Raw genomic sequence first — 18,408 nt, 5'->3', positions numbered from 1 at the left:
CAAAACGTCTGACACACAGCAAAGTAAAATTTGGAACTCAACTGAAAACGTCTCTCCTATTTTACAGAAGATTATCTATTACTGTAATTTGTAAATGGCGATTGGTAGGAATTACTGACATCTGACTGTCTTAAATTAAAAAGCGTAAAAAATAATAAATGATCAGCATGCTAACATTTTTACAAAGAAACTGATTGACTGATTGATTGATTGGTGTGAATATATCATGACTCATTTCTTATTATTACGATTTACCGTGCAAGTTATACATGGAACTTGAAACTAAGTTACTAACGTTGGTATACCTCAACGCATGGTATAGACTTATATACTTTGAAAACCCTCAAAATGAAATTCAAAAGTAAAATCAAGCAAATGATCAAAGTAGACTTACAGTCAACATCTGCTATGTTCGATTATTACTGATAAATTGTCAATTTTTCTTGCGAGAAACAATCCGTGAAAGAAGCAAATACGCTACTGTTAGAAAGGTAGGCCTACATCTTATACAGGTTAGATGGGTTGATTTGGGGGAGGGGACGAAACAGCGAGGTCATCGATCACAAGTTAGGCTATTATTACAAAAAAGTTACTTGCATACATGTTACAACAAATTATCCATTTCAAGGGGTGTTAAGCGTTTGAGACCATCCCCTTAATCACATTTATAGCATTACACAATGCTGGGAGATGTTTAAAAAATTATATATATTTTTTTACCCTGTAAGTTGCTATTATTGACCTCACACTAAATGACGCACCATAGATAAGATTTCATAGTGACAAGGTGGGTAAACTACAGTGAGACTATTGCACTGACCATCTAATAAAACAAGAGCTCTATTCTGCGTAGAAGTCTATCTTTATGTAGTTCTGTTTCTTTGATATTACTATAATCGTTCACTTTGTTCGCAAGCACAATATACGACAACAAGCTTTGCTTCTTTCCTCACTGCACACGGTTATGGACAAGCAAAGAACAGGTAGGTAAGTTTTTTACAAAAGTGAACACTAAAAATGTTGTGTATACGAATCGAATGCTCAGTATGTAATGAAAAAGAAGCAATACCGATACCAGTAAAAAAACAAGCATTGGTTTCCGAGTTCCAGTTTCATTTGCTATCGATACAAATTCAGTAAAAGTGGAGTTAAATGGATTACGAAAGCATGCTTTTCTCATTACTGCCTTCTGTTTCTGCTTATCCGAAATATAGCAGCAAGAAAGAAGCTACGTTAACGAGGTCAAATGTCTCGTATTAACTTGAGCAAATACGCATCAAGAACAGAAAAACATTCGAAATTGCCTTCGTGCAACTATTTTATTCATGTAAGCTTTATAATTTTTAGTATTTAAAACAGTTATTACGCGCACACGACAGAAATACTGAACAAGAAGCAATCATAAACAGTAGTCTGCTAATATTTTGGGCTACTTAAAACAACGGAAGGCCCCGTTCGTTCTGGCTTCAAAACGATGTAAAGCAGAAGTATCTAGCGCCAGCTCCCATCTCTTTTTACCTCCATGTGTATAAACCAACGAGATTACGATCGATAGAATCTAAGGCTACAAAGAAATTCAAAATACGCAACAAAACCTGACGTCACATCAGCTATTACGTTACATGTCAAAGCCGACGTCTAGTATCGAACATTCATCTAGAACCGACCACGGTACTGATTGTACTTACCTCACTTCCTATTCAACCGGGGTAACTGGTAAAACTCGAAGTGAAATGCCGCGAATCTGTGCCTCAGAAGAATTGCTCCGTGGAAAGCAATGTAGCACAGTCTTCGAGAGAAGAGTCCTTGCTTTTGCAATGGGGCTTGGCGTGGTTGCTTCGCACGTCAACCGATCACGTCACTCGATGTTCCAGACGTTTCCCTGGAAACGCCTCAGTGTTGTAGTTCTGGAGACGACTATTGTTTATGTTAGCAGTTGAAAGCTGCCAACAGCGGTGCCAGTTGTTGCGGGTTTTCTCTTGTCCGCTCTTGCTACAATAACAAATGCACTTCAGTAACAACATACGAAATTTGTGTGAGGGTGCGTTATCATGATGGAAAAAAACTTCCTTTTTTACAGGGGTTGGACATTTGGCCTTAACATCAACCTTAACACTCCCCTGTGATGATTCTGCTCTTGCGGCGAAGGTATGCACCGTTCAACCACTATTATGAGAGGCACCCACAACGGTAACCATGATAATTCCTAACACCGGATCACGTCTGCTTTCTTCGGTGCACTTCAAACTTCCGTCACCCTCTGTTCCAACAGCTCTTTCATATCCTACGAGTAATAATAAATCCATATTTTGTCTAACATCATCGTATGTCGGAGAAACTCGTTAAAATATCAGTTCAACAAGTGTAAAAGCATTTCGTGCGGTCGGAGAAGTGGCGTTACTTTCTGCAAGGATGACGTTCCAGTCCCTCTCTGGCCATCTGGATTTCAGTTATAGCGGTTTCCCTATATCGGTTAAGGTCAATACGGGGATCGTAACGACTTTCGAAAACATAGCTGCCCTTTTTCTCCAGCCTGGTGATTCCCGGCTTGCGGTTCGACTATAATTATCTGGTCGTTGACGCAGCGCATTCTTTCTCCTTGATTTGGTCGATCGTTAATATACGCGACACATATCGAACGCCATGCTCTGACAAACCCGAAATTACATTCAAGAGGCAGATGCACACTATCTATAGAGATCTTTATAATGTCAGAAAACTCGTAATCCTGCAGGCCGCTATCACTGAGTACGGTTTTGTAATTTTCTGCCACAGATTCGTTGTTCTAACAAGTATTTAGGCGTACTCAGAGAATGTCACCTTCGAAATATCCTCCATCACAGTGAAATTCGATAAACTGCTTCTCAGTCTTCCAAAACAAAGGAAAGCATCGTTTGATATAGAATTTAATTGCTATTGCATTTCTGTTTAGTACGACCATCTTGAAAGGTGTACTTTAACACAGTTCGTAGTTCTGTTCTACACACTTTACTCATAGTCATAAACAGGAAACTAAACGTACGCCTTTGGACTGTCACAGCACGCTTAATTAAGAATCGTAGTTTCTAAAGACCATAAAATTGTGCAAACATTAGTACCATTCCTGATTTAGACCTAAAACGATTGGCACATCCTTCGCATATTTCGCCAGTAACGGCCGAATTAACAGTCATCAATCAAAATCGATATTAATCTTAATTGTTTACCACTGTTTACTCGTTTGGGCCTCACTTCAACAACTCAAGACTACAAAAATTCTCAACTCCAGAACCAAATACAATGTTCAAAGTTCAGAACTCTGTTCTTAGTATATATTTCGTTATTATGATTGTTTATATGATCCACTGCAACTCTTTGAATAAAGGAACAACTTTCATCGGGAACAATTTGATTCTAGAAACATGTTAGTTTTGACGCACAATCGACTTAAGCAATATACAGGGGTTGGACAAAAATGCGAAAACACCAAAAACACAATACATTACCATACGGAATACGGTGTAGGAAATACGTTGGCAGTGAAGATACACTGATGGAACACAAAATCCCAGCACCAAAAAGTGATTAATGAAGAGTAACATATCAAAATCACAGTTTAATGTAAGGGCGAGATAAGCCATTGCAAATGTGAAATGCTGGTACATTAATGACATATGTAACGGCCAGTATACTGAGTAGAAGCATGAAAATGTGCATGAACTGTGTTGTACAGGTGTCAGGTGTCAATTAGTGGGATGAACTTCCATGCCTTTTGCACTTAGTCGGCCAGTAAAGGAACGATTAATGGTGATGAATGACGCTGGAATTGTAGTCCGATGATGTCCCATATGTGCTCGACTGGACACAGATTTGGTGATCAAGCAGGTCAAGGGCCATGTCGACACCCTGTAGAGTATGTTTGGTTACAATGGTATGTAGGCGAGCGTTATCCTGTGAAAAACACCCTCTGGAATGCTGTTCATGAATGGCAGCGCAACAGATCGAATCACCAGATTGACGTACAATTTTGCGGTCAGCGTGCACAGAGTGACCACGAGATTTCTCATGCTGTCGTATGAAATCGCACGTCATGTCATAGCTCCAGGTGTAGGTCCGGTGTGTCTAGCACGTGCATTCCACTGATCCCAAACCACCACCATTTGCGAAATCAGCTGTTTAAAGCAAGAGCTAGTAGTAGGGCTGGTTACATATCTGTTGTGTTTTCTGCCGAAAAGTGTTTCATACTCGGTGCCAGTGATTGCCTTATGTTGGTTAGGAGGAGGCTCAACCAGCCTCCTCCTAACCAGCTCCTTCTGTAAATGTGAACTAAACACACCAAATTTCCCTGTAACGTCTTCACCTGTACATTCAACCTCTTGTTGTGAACTATGGATCTGTCCCTCTAAAGTAATATCAGCTAGCTGTTCCCTTGCATTTGCTTCTAATCTTTTAGTTAACTCCCTAGCCATAACCTCTATCCCCTCTCCTAATTCCTCACTCAAAACCGTGCAAGGGGGCGCAGTGGTTAGCACACTGGACTCGAATTCAGGAGGACGACGGTTCAAACGAGCGACCAGCCATCTTGATTTAGGTTTTCCGTGATTTCCCTAAATTGCTTCAGGCAAATGCCGCGGCGGTTCCTTTTGAAAAGGGCACAGCCAGCTTCCTTCCCCATCCTTCCCTAATCCAATGGGACCGATGACCTCGCTGTCTGGTCCCCTTCCCCGAATCAACCATCCAACCAACCTTACTAAAATTTCCGTTATTATCCTCTAAGCTGTAACCAGTTCTGTTCACACTAGTCGCCACCATTCCACTACGTCCTCTTACATTAACGCAAAAGTCCATGTTCCCTGTAAACTCGCCTCTAACCTTTCATAAAGCCCATTCATACCAGATTCCAATTTCTCCCATATAGTTTGGAAAATTTGCATATCTCTCTTCACAATTAATTATAGATGTCGAAATATCATTATGTTATTCAATTTGAACAGTACAAGTTGCAACTGCCACGGATGCACCTACTGATACAGCACAACTGCTAGTAGATTCAAGAGGCTGAACCACACCAGATGCAGTTGATCCCTCATTCATGACAACATCCAAAATTTTCTGAATTAAATCATTAACACCATTGACTACAACATTCCTTACTTGACTAATTGACATACTAACTGAACTAACTATTAAATAACTTTCGTCTCTTTGAATAACAGCACTACCCAAGATACAAGATTCAGATGGTTCTGTCATTTTCGATCTCTCAGTTCTATTCTGACCTTTTTCAAAACGATCACCCTTCCTGTAAACTGACAGTAAGCTTCTCCTTACTTCATTCGATAATATGATCACCGAAGACTGAACAATAGCCTCAAGATGAAACTTCGAAACTTCAGTATAGAAATCCAATGAAAAAATCCACAAGTCCAACTTCTGCCAAAAACGAAAAATCATCCACTACATCCTGAACAACTCTCCACAAAGCACCTAATCACAAAGTACACACACACACACACACACACACACACACACACACATATATATATATATATATATATATATATATATATATATATATATATATGGTGTTGTATTCAGTCCTGAGACTGTTTTGATGCAGGTTTCCATGCTACTCTATCCTGTGCAAGCTTCTTCATGTCCCAGTACTTACTGCAACCTACGTCCTTCTAAATCTGCTTAGTGTATTCATCTCTTGGTCTCCCTCTACGATTTTCACCCTCCACGCTGCCCTCCAATACTAAATTTGTGATCCCTTGATGCCTCAAAACATGTCCTACCAACCGATCCCTTCTTCTAGTCAAGTTGTGCCACAAACTTCTCTTCTCCCCAATCCTATTCAGTACCTCCTCATTAGTTACGTGATCTACCCACCTTATTTTCAGCATTCCTCCGCAGCACCACACCTCGAAAGCTTCTATTCTCTTCTTGTCCAAACTAGTTATCGTCCATGTTTCACTTCCATACATGGCTACACTCCATACAAATACTTTCAGAGACGATTTCCTGACACTTAAATCTATACTCGATGTTAACAAATTTCTCTTCTTCAGAAACGATTTCCTTGCCATTGCCAATCTACATTTTATATCCGCTCTACTTCGACCATCATCAGTTATTTTACTCCCTAAATAGCAAAACTCCTTTACTACTTTAAGTGTCTCATTTCCTAATCTAATTCCCTCAGGATCACCCGATTTAATTTGACTACATTCCATTATCCTCGTTTTGCTTTTGTTGATGTTCATCTTATAGCCTCCTTTCAAGACACTGTCCATTCCGTTCAACTGCTCTTCCAAGTCCTTTGCTGTCTCTGACAGAATTACAATGTCATCGGCGAACCTCAAAGTTTTTACTTCTTCTCCATGAATTTTAATACCTACTCCGAATTTTTCTTTCGTTTCCTTTACTGCTTGCTCAATATATATATATATATATATATATATATATATATATATATATATATATATATATATGTGTGTGTGTGTGTGTGTGTGTGAGTGTGTGTGTGTGTGTGTGTGTGTGTGTCTGTCTGTCTGTCTGTGTGCATGTGTGTTTTAAAATGGTCCTGAACTTGAAAATATGAATATGATATTTATTGCAAAAAGTCACATTTACTACTAAGACTTAAAGTTTTGGGCTACATTTTACCGAAAAATTGAAAACAATTATGGAAACTAGGGTAATAAATCACTAAAAAAACTTTTTTCAAAATTTTGAAGTATAAAGTACATGACTAGAGAGCAGTATTTTCAAAAGGCAGGCATGAAACCTCCCTCTTGGTATTAAGAGGATTAATTAACTGCTTTTATACCACAGAGGAATTGTTAGTTAGAGATAATTAGTCATTGAAAACACAACAAAAATATTGTAAATGGCTAGCATGCAGCGATATAAATATTTTTATATGGTTATACATGAGTATTGTATATCTGACTTGTTGCTACATTCCACGTCATTATGTTTATCATGAATCTGATCTGCTGAACAAGTAACTAAGTAGCTAACTAAATAAGTACCATTCTCATTTACAAATTTAAGCCTTACAAAATGCCATATAAATAAATGTTATAAATTACAGTTTTCTCCAATCATAAAAGACCAACAGAATTCCACACATGATTTCCCATACCAACATTTGAATCACAACGTCAATGTAAATTGGAATTTCACAATTTTCCTCAATCAGCAAAACACAGTTAAAACAATACTTCATCCACAAAAAGTGAAATAATATAGAAAGAAGAATCCATCTCTCAGAGCACAAAAGTGTTTTTTCAACACACCGCACTTTGTCTACACATTAGCATGACGACATTCAATAAGAAAATGGTATAAATTCACGTACTAATGGGCTGATGGTAATCTCCCACTCATTTAGTTCTCTACCTCTACGTATTTTCACACACAAAATATAGGCCTCCATTGTATATTTAATTTTGAACAAAAGAATCTTAACTACACCACAGTTCCAAAATATTCCACCAGTTATTGCAATTAAATGAAAGAACTGAATCTGAAAAGAATTGGCGGAAAAGCAAGATTCTATTAGGGTGATCCCAAATTGTAAGTTTTGCTTACCTAACACGAAAAATAATAAATGAAAGGAGCTGTAGTTACATACTGGTCAAAAAATCCCTGTGAAAGAAAATCCTGGTGGGATGGCAAGACGCCTCCCACAAGTGGAGAGAGTTAAACCCTGACTTTTAGACTAGGCAGTAAGCACGAATCTTTATGCCCCATAAAACAACCAGTAAACCCTTGATTCTTTAAAGAATCGAACTCCCATGCATAAAAATCTGCTTCAAACGTCTGAATACTTTACAACTGAGTTACCGGTAATGTGTTAAATATTTGACATTAAGTATGTAAGCGAGGAAAATTTTAGAAATTGTTTAACATTATTCTAAAATCTTATTAGAAGTTGCTAAGTGGTCGTGAAACACTGTATGAATATAGTGTGGATAATTTGCTCTCTATTTTAAACAAAAGCTAGTATTCACGCATCTTAATGTTTATGATGATGTATCTCCTCAACTGTGTATCGTGCAATGACATAATTTGGCAGATTCAATCAGTGATACATTTCGATACTGCAAATAACGTTATAGTAAAGAGATAGTAAATTAAAAACGTTATTTCTGATGTTGAAGTTGTACAACATGAACAGCGATTAACCTCTATCGTTTCATCCTTATGGGGGACTTTGTCAGCGAGAGGAAGTTTCGTAAAGGTTTGAAGTTACGTGTAAAGTTTGTTGGTAGTCCCTCTCATTCTCAAATGCTAGATGAATGATGTCCTGGTATTTGCACGTCATCAACCACGCTGCGTTAAGACAAACATACAGTTCCCAGTTGTAATGTTTGTCTTATTGAGTTACACTTGTAACAAAAGATTATATCCGGCTTTTAATGATTAGATTATGACAGCACTTTAAACATTTAAATTCGGTCAATAACTGCGCGAAATCTTGAAAATCGAAATTTTGTTGCTCCTCAAAGCCGTTAGATAGGTTAGTAGGTTCAATTTTGCGGAACAGTCGCTGGGTGATGTATGTTTGGGAACGCAGTCTGATGCTCAGTGTTTAATAAAAATAGTCACACACAAACACTTACATAATGTAGCGCAACTTAGCATTGTGAAGCTACCTTTTGAATACTGAACAGTGAATAACGATTCATCAGAGAAGTGATTATGAACTGAATAAGTGTTACTTTCTGCTATAGCGTCCAACAGTGCACATGAGGGTGTTTCCTAAGTTTTTTAATGATTGACTTCAAGCATAAAAACTAAACACCTAAACTATGACTATCATTTCCATTTAGTATCACAGTAAAGTGCGAGATCACTCGACAACACATTTAGCAAACAACGTTCATTAAACAGTACTCGCCGACTTATGATTCTGCAACTGTAACGTAATAGCATGGAGCTAAGCTAAGGGTCGCAGTTACAATGAACAACTTACAGTGGCCATGCAACGAGGTGCGGTATCATGCTTAAGTGACAAAGAGAAGACTAGCTTTGCTCGGAAATGATTCAGAAATAAGTTCAAAGGAAATAAACTCTCTTACAAGGCCACATGGGTTTTCAAAGGAGCAGATATAAAATTCAGTTTCACAAGGAAAGAGCGAAATATTATGCTTTCAGTACACGACTTAAAACAAAGCAAGCTCTTTCATAAATCAGGAGAAAAAGAAAACAATGAATCTACAGCATTGCGGACTGAAAAGATAATATTCATCAGCATAATTACCTTCCATTTAATCAAAACCGTGCAACTAACTAGTTCCCACTTTGCAATATGGAGGAATGCGTACTAATCGAGAGTAAATTGTGCAGAAATGCAGCAAGTAGTCCCGAAATGAGCTCAGCACTTCGCCTAAGCTTCATCACCGCAAGCAATTGGAATTCCCTCACCCAGCGCTTTCATCTTTGTAGAATCTCCACACCAGCTCACACCCTCACCAGAGAAAGCCGGTCTTCCTCCCAAGTCAGAGCACAAACAGAATTACTCCAAATACGGCACCCGGAGCTTGAATGGCAAATGCTGTTTCAAACAAAGACGGCCTCGCCTCTTGTATTCCACGAAAGCTTCCCACTGGCTACCAGACAAACTGGCTCCCAAGATGCAAAAACGGCAGAGTGACCAGGCTAATATGTTTCTCGAAGAGTTTGTATCGATCTGTCGAAGCTGAGTATATCAGAAACACGCTGAAACGTGTCTTTCTTGTATATTGAGGTACTTCAATGAAAAGTTCCTCAATAAGTGACGATATAAAATACTGCAAGTGATATAAGACTTCGCATAAGTTTATCGCGGCAAGAAAGCGCTTTACACAGACCGTGGGTAAATTCTTTTCGTGGAATTTGACAATTGTCGAAAACAGATATCATTAACAGTTCCGTATACCACTGTCAGAAACTTTAAAGTGGGACCGCGTAAGTCCAGTGAGCGTGTTGGGTGACGTCATTGTTCAATGAGGCGTGACCGATTAGAAGGAAACATTTGTTATATAAAAAATACCTAAGATAATGAAAACGATCGGAAAATTAGTCTCAGGGGTGTTCTGTCTTCGATTAAAGAAGCAATAAAGATAGAACACGAATAGCGTTCTCTTGTTTCATCATCGAACAATCCGCTTCCAACTTCTCGCGGTCGGCCACTAGAATTCATTCAAGTACAACAAAAATTATATTCATGACAAAAGGAAATGAGGAAGGCAATTCTAAAATAATTAAACGTGACCAAGTATAACATATGCGTCAATTATTGCCGGCAAACAGGAATGCAGTACTTCTGATCTCTCCGAGCTCACACAGAAAAAAGTTGCAGAAGCATTACATACTTTGATTTGTTATAAACAATGTGTGGTAGTAGTTCAACAGATTTTAAGAAACTTATTTGTCATACACAGAACAGTGTATAAGTTGCCTTTTTCAATAGATGTTTGCTTTGGTTACGAAGAGAAATAAAAAAATAACACTGTGGTCTATACATGTCCTTCAGACACAGAGTGGTTTAGATAATACTTGAAAGTGTAACACTCCAACGTAAAGTATTGCATAGGTAAATATAACGGTCACCATCTACTAAAAGCAACGTACAGGGTGAATCACCTAAAACTTCCACCGAGATACACTATGTGATGAAAAGTATCCGGACAGCCCCGAAGACATACTTTTTTCATATTAGACGCATTGTGCTGCCACCTACTGCCAGGTACTCCATATCAGCGACCTCAGTAGTCATTAGACGTCGTGAGAGGGCAGAATGGGGCACTCCGCGGAACTCACGGACTTCGAACGTGGTCGGGTGACTGGATGTCACTTGTGTCATACATTGGTACGCGAAATTTCCACCCACCTAAACATACCTAGGTCCACTGTTCCCGATGTGATAGTGAAGTGGAAACGTGAAGGGATACGTACAGCACAGAAGCGTGCAGGCCGACCTCGTCTGTTGACTGACAGAGACCGCCGACAGTTGAAGAGGGTCGTAATGCCTAATAGCCAGACATCTATCCAGACCATTACACAAGAATTCCAAACTGCATCAGGGTCCACTGCAAGTACTATGACAGTTTGGCGAGAGGTACTCATAAGCCACAGATCGCGCCGGTAAATGCCAAACGACGCCTCGCTTGTTGTAAGGAGCGTAAAAATTGGACGATTGAACAATGGACAAACGTTGTGTGGAGTGACGAATCACGGTAGACAATGTGGCGAGCCGACGGCAGGGTGTGGCTATGGCGAATGCCCAGTCAACGTCATCTGCCAGCGTGTGTAATGCAAAAAGTAAAATTGGGAGACAGTGGCGTTATACTGTGATCGTGTTTTTCATGGAGCGGGCTTTCACCCCTTTTTGTTTTGCGTGACACTATCACAGTACAGATCTACATTAATGTTTTAAGGACCTTCTTGCTTCCTACTGTTGAAGAGCAGTTCGGGAATGGCGGCTGCATCTTTCAACACGATCGAGCATCTGTTCATAATGCACGGCCTGTGGCGGAGTGGTTACACGACAATAACATCCCTGTAATGGACTGGTCTGCACAGATTCATGACCTGAATCCTATAGAACAACTTTGGGATGTTTTGGAACGCCGACGTCTTGCCATGCCCCACCGACCGACGTGGATGCCTCTCCTAAGTGCAGCACTCCGTGAAGAATGGACTGCCATTGCCCAAGAAACCTTCCAGCACCTAATTGAACGTATGCCTGCGAGAGTGGAAGCTGTCATCAGGGCTGGTGGACCAGCACCAAATTGAATTCCTCATTACCGATGGAGGGCTCCACGAACTTGTAAATCATTTTCAGCCAGGTGTCCGGTAACTTTTGATCATATAGTGTACTGCGGAAGTGGGTAGTACTATTGAGGTGCGATTTTCACAGAATGGATTGGTTGTCAGAGTCTAGTATTGCTAGCGAATCTGCAGATCGTAATAATACGCCGGCCGGAGTGGCCGAGCGGTTCTAGGCGCTACAGTCTGGAACCGTGCCTCGGGCATGGATGTGTGTGTGATGTCCATAGGTTAGTTAGGTTTAAGTAGTTCTAAGTTCTAGGGGACTGATGACCCATAGTGCTTAGGGCCATTTTAACCATTTTTGTAATAATACTTAGACAGTATACTTTTTGTGCAAACATACATAATTTTAAATGGAACAATGCCTATTGCCATTAACAAACTAAAAGTAGGGCAAAGTAGAACGTCAGTTGTGTTTGTTGCAGGTGTCTAGTGCGAGTTGTGTACCAGATATCATATTGTGCGAAGTTTCTACACCGGCATTTGTTTGTGCGATCCAATCTGCGTAGTAGCTAGGTGCCTCTGACGTTGTGAGGCGATGTTATTCGACGGCTGCAACTGGGTATCGGCGTTGACTTCTCTGTCAGCATCAGCATGCCTGCAATAGCTAGGTTCATCCATTTCTGACAGGTCATATACCGGGTTCAAAGTGCATGGTAGAGTTGGCAGTTTGTTGCCTGTTGGTCGGCTGTGATAGCAGCTGGCGTATCCAGTCAGTATTGCTGATGTGCAGGGGGTCGCCGAAGTTGTCGTTTGTGTGTGGTAGTTCGCCATAGGTAGTTATACCCTGCTTATGATTCCACCTACGGTTGTGATCATAGTTCCCCGTAGTAAGGAGGATAGGATTGTTCGAGTGTCTTGAGTTCCTGTATAGCTGTGTGGCGAGATTTTTGAATATTTCCTTGAAGGTTACAAGGCGGTATTCATTGTAAAAGTCCGCGGTGCGAGTGTAGCGTGGGCGTTGCTAATGATGCGTAGCACTTTGTTCTGTATGACCTGCAGGCGGCGCAGGCGTGTAGGAACTGCATATTCCCAGACGGGAGCTGCGTACATCATCAGAGGTCTAAATAGTGTCATGTATATGGACCTCGACACCCTCCTATTCAAGGTGATTTTCCTGTTGAGCATTGGGTAGAGCTGTTTGTGCCTCGGGGCGTGTGCTCTGTTTTCAATGTATTCTATATGGTCCCCCCCCCCCCCCCCCCCGATGTAAATTTCCGGTCCAGCCAGACACCGCGGTATCTGACATGCATGTAGTATTACCTATCTACAGTGTTGATGTATGCGTAGTAGTTTCAGTCTGTGTGTGTACATAATTGCTTTGCGCTTCTCGACGTTTGCTTTAATACGCCATCTTTACGACCAGGTTTCGGCAGTTCTGACAAGAGAATGGTCCAATAAGACATGTCGGAACCTACCCAGAAATTTTTTACACTGGAAGAAGACAACACAAGAAATGCACTGTCAAAATTTTAGCTGCTAAGAAGCACTGCAAGTATTTTAAAAAATCTGAAAATTGCCAAATTCGTTGCGCGCCAGGCGGCGGTGGAAATGTACACCCCTGCTGGCGCTGTAGCAAGTGCACATGCGCAACTAGGCACACACACAGCCGACATCTGTGGTACATTTGTAAACGGGAAACACGACACAACCCGATCGTAATGTGTAAAGGACACTTCAGGTTACCATTCGTTGATAGTTTTCTGACACTACAGTCCACGGTTACTATTCGCTTGAATTATCCACTCAAGTAACTTCTATTACAAATTATCAGTTGCTTTTTGCGGTATTGGTAACTATTGACAATACAGATAAAGCTGAATTAATATTTATTGTGCTTTCATAAGGCATGCCTGCTAATAGTACCTTTTTTTCTTCTAGTTTCACAATAATGTGAAGCCAATTAACGTTCTCAGTTAAGCAATGATGAAATATGAAGAACATGGTTTCCAGCCAAAATCAGCTGCTTCTCCTGAGGACATACATGTGTGTCATTTGTTACAATATTGTGAGAGGTAAACCTACTACTCACCATATAGTGGAGATCCTGAGTCGCAGATAGGCACAACAAAAAGATTTTCACACTTAAAGCTTTCAGCCATTGGCCTTTGTCAACAATAGATGCACATACACACACACACACACTCTCGCACACGCAACTCAGATGCACGACTGCAGTCTTAGGCAACTGAAACTACAATGCGAGCAGCAGCACCAGTGCATGATGGGAGTGGCGACTGGGTGGGGGAAAGTAGGAGGCTGGGGCAGGGAGGGGGAGGGATAGTATGGTGGGGATGGCGGGCAGTGAAGTGCTGCAGGCTGGGCAGCGGGCCGGGGAGAGGTGGGGAGGGGTGGGGGGTGAGGCTAAGTAGTGGAAAAGGAGAGAAATAGGGAGAAATAAATAAAAAAAATTAAAATAAAATAAATAAAAAAGACTGGGTGTAGTGGTGGAAAGACATCTGTGTAGTGCTGGAATGGGAGCAGGGAAAGGATTGGATGAGTAAGAACAGCGACTAATGAAGGTTGAGACCAGGAGAATTATGGGAACATAGGACGTATTGCAGGGAAAATTCCTACCTGCGCAATTCAGAAAAGCTGGTGTTGGTGGGAATGATCCTTATGGCACAGGCTGTGAAGCAGTCATTGAAATGAAGGATATCATGTTTGGCAGCATGTTCAGCAACAGGGTGGTCCACTTGTTTCTTGGTCACAGTTTGTCAGTGCCCATTCATGAGGACAGATAGCTTGTTGGTTCTCATGCCTACGTAGAATGCAGCACGGTAGTTGCAGCTTAGCTTGTAGACCACATGACTGGTTTCACAGGTAGTCCTGCATTTGGTGGGATAGGTGATGTTAGTGACCAGACTGGAGTAGGTGGTGGTGGGAGGATGTATGGGACAGGTCTTGCATCTAGGTCTATTACAGGGGTATGAGTCATGAGGTAAGGGATTGTGAGTAAGGGCTGTGTGAGGATGGATGAGTATATTGTGTAGGTTTGGTAGATGGCGGAATACCACTGTGGGAGTGGTGAGAATGATAGTGAACAGGACATTTCTCATGTCAGGGCATGACGAGAGGTAATCAAAACCCTGGCGGAGAATGTAATTCAGCTGCTCTGGTCCTGGGTGGTACTGAGTTACAAGGGGAATTCTCCTCTGTGGCTGGATGGCGGGGCTCTGGGAGGTGGTGGGAGACTGGAAAGATAAGGCATGGGAGATTTGTTTTTGTACAAGGTTGGGAGGATAATTACAGTCCGTGAAGGCTTCAGTGAGACCCTCAGTATATTTCGAGAGATACTGCTCGTCACTGCAGATGCAACAACCCCAGGTGGCTAGGCTGTATGGAAGGGACTACTTGGTATGGAATGGGTGGCAGCAGTCGAAGTGGAGGTATTTCTGGTGGTTAGTAGGTTTGATATGGATGGAGGTACTGATGTAGCTATCTTCGAGGTGGAGGTCAACACCTAGGAAGGTGGCTTGTTGGGTTGAGTAGGACCAGGTGAAGCAAATGAGGAGAAGTTGTTGAGGTTCTGGAGGAATGTGGATACAGTGTCATCACCTTTGATTCAGACAGCAAAGATGTCATCAGTGAATCTGAACCAGCTGAGAGGTTTAGGATTTGGGGTGTGTGGGAAGGATTCCTCTAGATGGCCCTTGAAGAGGTTGGCATAGGATGGTGCCATGTGGGTGCCCGTAGCCACACCCCAGATTTATTTGAATCATGCCTTCAAAGGAGAAGTAATGGTGGATTATGATATAGTTGGTCATGGCAACTAGGAAGGAGGTTATTGGTTTGAATCTGTTGGGCATTGTAGTCTTCAATAGCAGTAAGGCCATAGGCATTAGGGATGTTACTGTACAAGGAGGTGGCATGAATAGTGACGAGCAGGGCACCATTGGTAAAGGAACAGGAACTGTGGAGAGTTGGTGGAGGAAATGGTTGGTATATTTTATATAGGAGGGTAGGTTCCGGGTAATAGGTTGAAGGTGATGATCTATGACAGCAGAGAGTCTCTCAGTGGGGGCACAGTAATTGGACACAATGAGGTGGCCTGGGTCATTAGGTTTATGGACTTTAGGAAGCATGTACAAGGTAGTGGTGCGGGGAGTGGTAGGGGTGAGTAGAGATGTGGACTCTGGGGAGAGGTTCTGGAATGGGCCTATGGATTTGAGTAGTGACTGGAGATCCTGCTGGATTACTGGAAAGGGGTCACTGTGACAATATTCGTAGGTGGAAGTATCTGACAGCTAGTGGAGTCCTTACGCCAGGTAATCCTTGCAGTTCAGAACAACAGTGGTGGAGCCTTTGTCTGCAGGTAGGATTCTTTATTTATTTGTCTCTGTTTCTGTCCTTTTCCACTACTTCCCTCCCCCTCCCTACCTCTCCCCTGCCTGCTGCCCAACCTGCAGCACTTCACTGTCCACCATACCACCCAAACTGTCCCTCCCCCTCCCTGCCCAGGCTTATCCTTTCCCCCACCCAGTAGCCACGTCCATCACACACTAGTGCTTCTGCTCGCAATGTTGTTTCAGTTGCCTGAGACTGCAGTCATGTGTGTGAGTTGCGTTTGGTTGAGTGTGTGTGTGCGTATGTGTGTCTATTGTTGACAAATGCCATTGGCCAAGAGCTTTAAGCGTGAAAGTCTTTTTGTGGCGCCTATCTGCGACTCAGCATCTCCGCTACATGGTGAGTAGCAAGCAACTTTCCTTCTCATAATATTGTTACATTCCATCCTGGAATTTCCATTGTTTGATTTGTGTCATTTGTTAGTTGGTTTCCTTGACAAACCTTCGAATGACATCGACATTTCATTTGAAATTGTGGATACGTTAGAAGAAATAGGAAATAACTGTGACTATTCCACGAATTGTCGTTCGGATGACGTCAGTCATGGCAGTAACAGTTATGACGACGAATACCTTCCAAGCCTTAAAATAAAAAAAAAATAAAAAAAAAAACCTCGTACTGCAACAGCTTTCAGCGACGAAGGAAAGGCAGTGGAATATTGGTTAAACGAAGGAGGGAAAAAACACTTGAAGTTACGCAGGGTGCAAAGGTGTTTTCGTTTCGTAAAATCGGAGCGTGAACTGTATAAATGGAAGAATGAATTCCATGAAGTAAGAAATATGCGCCGAACGGAAATCCGAAATCATCTGAATGAAAAATTGTTCGAAAGATTTAGAATTGCTCGTGAGAGGCTAGGCACCGTTACCGATGGAGATCTACGATATTGGGCCCCCTGAATTGCATCTGACATGAACATTGCAAATTTCCAGGCTTCGTCGACCTGGTTACGCATGTTCAGGATGTCGTACAAAATAGAAAGTCGCAAAACCACCAAGTTTACGTCACGCAAGCGTATTGAGCAGCTGCCAGTGATAGACAAATGCTGTAGAGAAATTCATAGCCGACGTAAAAGACAAAACTTGCTGTTACTGCCGCAACTGCTATTTATAACGCTGATCAGTAAGGTTTCGTGAAAGAACAGCGTGCACACCGCACTTTGTCATTTCTGGGTGAAAAAAGACCGAGTCTGCCCAATCAATGAATGCAATGACACATTCATACATGATAATGCCAGTAATAAGTGGTTTACTGTTTCCGTAGCTGTACATCTGTCTTCAAAAACCGCAAAGGAAAATTTGGACCAAAAATAAAAAAAATGGACTGTTTAGTTGTAAAAATCTTGTAACCGACGTATCAAAATCTGGAAAAATGGGAAAGAATAATTTTCAACATTTCGTTCGAAATGTATTCCTGCCAGCTGCAGAAACTAATTCATTGCTTTTGTTGGATTCATGGTCTGGACGTAACGACGCCTCCGTTTTTTGTGGAGGACGAAGAAAAATCTGTAGATGCAATGTGCATTCCGCCTGGAACTACTAGCGCGATTCAACATCTCCATAAATAAATTTTTGGACGGTGGAAAGCATTTTTCATGAAATTATCAGACAACATACTTTCCAGTACCTCTCTCTCATTTCAAGTTTATCAGGGGAACAGACTTCTTAAGCTCCAATAATTTGTGCATTACCAGCTTTTTTCGCCACGCTTTAAGAATTTGATCAAGTATGCCTGGTATGCAGTGCAATATGCAGGGCAAAGGGCGGCGCCATTTCTGACTTCATCTCAGTTCTGTCTAAATAAAACTAGTGGTTACTGCGAAGTGCCTGACTGCTTCAAATTTTTCTTTGTCCGGTGTGCCTGGTGCAAGAAAAATATTTTTTTCTGTCATTGAATAGACACTTCTCTTCTTTGTGACGACTACAGGGAATAAACGAAGAACTGTTTCACTGATAATCAAATGTACAACATTCAGACATTATTATAACGCATGGCGTACAGGCATTGTTATAAAATGTGGTACTGCAAGACACATTTCATTTCAACGAATTACTAGTCCTCATTGATGGAAGTCGTTTGTGACATCAAACACTGCCATGATTTTATTTTCTCTACTAGCCACTTTTATCAGAATTACATTTGCAAGAACTAAACTGTCGATATGAAGTTATTCAAAAAATGTTGGTACAGTTTAAGCCAGGTTTTCACTGGAGCAAGCAAGCACGAGTAAAAGAGAATTCCGTCTGGTGTTCCCGGTAG

The sequence above is a fragment of the Schistocerca americana genome, chromosome 7 (genome assembly GCF_021461395.2).
Source record: "Schistocerca americana isolate TAMUIC-IGC-003095 chromosome 7, iqSchAmer2.1, whole genome shotgun sequence".
NCBI lineage: Eukaryota > Metazoa > Arthropoda > Insecta > Orthoptera > Acrididae > Schistocerca > Schistocerca americana.
Note: the sequence above shows the minus strand (reverse complement) of the source record.